The sequence below is a fragment of the Chiloscyllium plagiosum genome, chromosome 39 (genome assembly GCF_004010195.1).
Source record: "Chiloscyllium plagiosum isolate BGI_BamShark_2017 chromosome 39, ASM401019v2, whole genome shotgun sequence".
NCBI classification, from domain to species: domain Eukaryota; kingdom Metazoa; phylum Chordata; class Chondrichthyes; order Orectolobiformes; family Hemiscylliidae; genus Chiloscyllium; species Chiloscyllium plagiosum.
In genome coordinates this window covers 13,737,772-13,741,622 of record NC_057748.1, presented here as the reverse complement: position 1 = coordinate 13,741,622, position 3,851 = coordinate 13,737,772, and positions in this window count along the sequence as shown.

Below are 3,851 nucleotides of genomic sequence, written 5' to 3'. Positions count from 1 at the left end.
TCTCGGTTTGATTGGGGGTGTCTTGGTTTGACTGAGGGGGGATCTGTTTAATCGAGAGGGGTTGGTTTGATTGGAGGAGGTCTTGGTTTGATTGGGGGTCTTGGCTTGATGGGGGTGTCTCACTTTGATTGAGGGGGGGGATTTCGCTTTGATTGGCTGTGTGTTTTTCGTGGTAGAACACACCAAGAGTACAGAGCACTTCAGGTGAAAGGCTGACACCTGGAAATCAGTAAAGGCTCAACAATGATCTGCCCGCTTTACTTCATCATTCAGATAGCGTGCATTCAACCCTATTATCCTGTCACCGAATTTGAGCAAATATTTATTGTCGTACTGTCAGAGGACTCACAGAGGCAAGTGTGTGTGTGTGTGTCAGAGAGAGAGAGAGAGAGGGAATGAGGGAAAGGGAGAGAGGAATTGATGGATGTGAAGTGAGGGGAGAGAAGCATTGACAAAAAAAACTGTGATTCTAGGTCAGAGTGGTGCTGGAAAAGCATAGCAGTTCAGGCAGCATCCGAGGAGCAGGAAAATCGACATTTCGGGCAAAAGCCCTTCATCAGAAAAAAACTGTGACAAAGGAAAGTGGAAAGAGTGAAAACCAGAAAGGGGAAGAGAAGCGAAGGAGGGGATAGACTCAGGGATTATCCACAGGCACAGTGGGACGATGAACAAAGGAGGAAAGAGTTAGATAAAGATGTAAGACGAGCGGAACCTCATCCCCAGGCCCGCATCCCAAATCCAATTGCACAACATGTAGGAACAGAATTACCAGGAGCAGGAGTAAGCCATTCAGCCCCTCGAGTCTGTTCCGCCATTTAAACCGCTCATGACTCGCCTCATCTCAGGATCAGCTCCAGGACCCTCCAACCACACGGCATCAAGGTCATTTTCACCAGTTTCCTCACCTCCCCTCCCCCCACCTCATCCCATGTCCAACCCTCCAACTCAGCACCACCCTCTTGAACTGTCCTACGTGTCCATCTTCCTTCCCACCTATCCCCTCCACCCTCCACTTCGACCAATCACCATGACCCCTTCACCTACCTATGGCATTCCCAGCTACCTTCTCCCCAGCCCCAACCCTCTCCCATTTATCTCTCAGCCCCCAAGACCTCCCCCACATTCTTGATGAAGGGCTATTGCCCGAAACATCGACTCACCTGCTCCTCGGATGCTGCCTGACCGGCTGTGCTTTCCCAGCACCACACTTTCTGACTCAGATCCCCAGCATCTGCAGTCCTCCCTGTTCCTCACTGTTTAAGTTACTGGGACGGAATACATGAAGTATTTGGGATGATACAGTGCCTCTTGCGGCGTGAAGCGAGCCCTGAATCATTGGGAAAGTCACACCTTGGACACCAGCCTTGCGTCTCCACTCTCGGTGTGGGGGCGGGGAGCTGGGTGCGTTGTCAAAAGGACAAACATGATGACGCATTTGAGGAGCCTTTCCTCAGAATCCCAGCAGAGCACCTGAGGGAAAAAAGATACCTGCAAAAGGTGGTCCCAGCTAAATGGTGCAAGGTAGAATTTTTTTAAAATGCTAAGGACATTTAAGTATCACATTCGTGGGCCCGGGAAGGGCAGCAATGGGTATGGAATTCTTCCAAAGCTAATGTAGTGCCTGTGCATTTATTGATAATCATTATTGATGCAAGCCATGTAGTACCTCAGCTAGTCTCGAAGAGTTTTAAGAATCATTGAAGGATTAATTACTTTGGAATTTGGGAGTAATATTTCTTTTGGAAACTGCTAAATGTTCACGTTTGTGAGGCCTGTCAGCACACTAGGCCTCTCTACTATGAAGAGCCAAGGCCTATATAGCAATAACCTGGAATACCACCAGACCTGTTGATAGTGTTCACTGAGATTTAAAAATGTAATCTATTTTTACCTGTATCATCCTCAAATAAAATAAAACACAGCTTCAAACATTCAAATGATAGTACTTCAGACTTGCTAAAGGCAAATGTTGCTTTCTGTTAAATAGAGATGCATGCAATTGCACTGACTAAATTGTCTGGTTCCATGATAAAATTGCGTACAAGTCTAATACCCTCAGCAATGATCCCAGTCGAAATAACTCCAGGGAGGCTGGTATCCCGTCACCAAGTCACCCTTTATTGACATGGACTCTGTCTCGCCAGCTCAGAGCCACTCCCAAGAGTGAGGTTAATCCCTGAAACTCAAAAGAACAAAAGAGTAGTACAGAACAGCCAACGTCCTTCAGACCTCTCAGCCTGTGCTGATCATCATGCCATAACTAAACCAAACAAAACCTTCTGCCCTTATTCGGTCCGTATTCCTCTATTCCCTCCCTATTCCTGTAACCATCCAGATGCCTCTTAACTTTTACCAGTGCTCCTGTTTCCACCACCTCTCCATGCAGTGCTTTCCAGGCTCCTACCACTCCCTGCGTGAAAAACTTCCCTCGCACATCCCCCTTAAACATTCCCCCCTCTTACCTTGACGTGTGCCCCCTTGTAATTGGAACTTTAACCCTGGGGAAAATCCTCTGACTATCCACCCTATCTACGCCCCTCATCATTTTGTAGCCCTCTATCAACCCTCCTCTCAGCTGCCATCTTTCCAGTGAAAACCTTTCCTCATCGCCAATGCCCTCGAGACTAGGCAACATCCTTCTCTGCTCTCTCTCCCAAAACTTCCATCTTCTGGTAGTGTGGCGACCAAAATTGCACACAATGTTTGTTTATTATTGTTTTTTGATGTCCTTGTCCTTCTAGATGATGATGGCCATGGGTTTGGAAAGGAGAGTTGGTGAATTTCTACCCTTTTGTAGATGGGAGACCCCTGTTTATTTTTTTTTTTAGTTCTGTTTATGGTTTTTTTTTTCAGCAGTAGTGCTTATTTTTCCCCAGCTTCCCCCATGTCGTGTGTGTGCAGGTGTCGGACAAGGTGAAAATCGACAAGTGTGTAAATCTTTATTTATATTCCACCACCAGGAAGAAAGGAACCACCCGAGTGGCCAGTGAGAAGCAATGCCCTTCTCAAAGGGCAACGCTGCGTGATCCAACAGTGAAGGGGAGGGCAGGGATTAAATCAAAATAGAGTTGGAGGGGGAAATAATACACTCCACTCCCTGCGGCGCCCACCTCTCCCTGAAAAGCGACCCCTGTTTATTTTTTTTAAACATAGCAAAAGAGGCATTTGGATGGGTATATGTATAGGGGGGATATGAGCTGGGTGCTGGCAGGTGGGACTAGATTGGGTTAGGATATCTGGTCGGCATGGACGGGTCTGTTTCCATGCTGTACATCTCTATGACTCTGTGACACCAAAGGTAATGCACTTAATCTACATATCCCTGAATACTGTGGGCAATTTAGCATGGCCTATTCACCTAACCTGCACATCTTTGGTCTGTGGGAGGAAACCGGAGCACCCCTACACAGACAACGACTCAAACACAGGGAGAATGTGTAAACTCTACACAGACAGTCACCTGAGTGTGGAATCAAACCTGGGTCCCTGGCGCTGTGAGGCAGTAGTGCTAAGCACTGAGCCTATGTGAGACCACTGTTTATTATTTTTTTTTTATTTAACCCCCACACTACCACCTAAGTGCGGTAGTGCTTATTTTTTCCCCAGCACCCATGGTGTGTGTGTGTAGGTGTGAGACACAGTGAAAGACACAAAGTGCACGAATCTTTATTCAAATTCCACCACCAGGAAGATAGGAAAACACCCGGGTGGCCAGTGACAAACACTGCCCTTCACATCAAAGGGCAGTGCTGTGTGATCAAAACAGTGAAGGGGAGGGTAGGGACTAAATCAAAATAGAATTGGACGGAGAAATGATGCACTCCACTCCCTGCCGCGCCCACCTCTCCCTG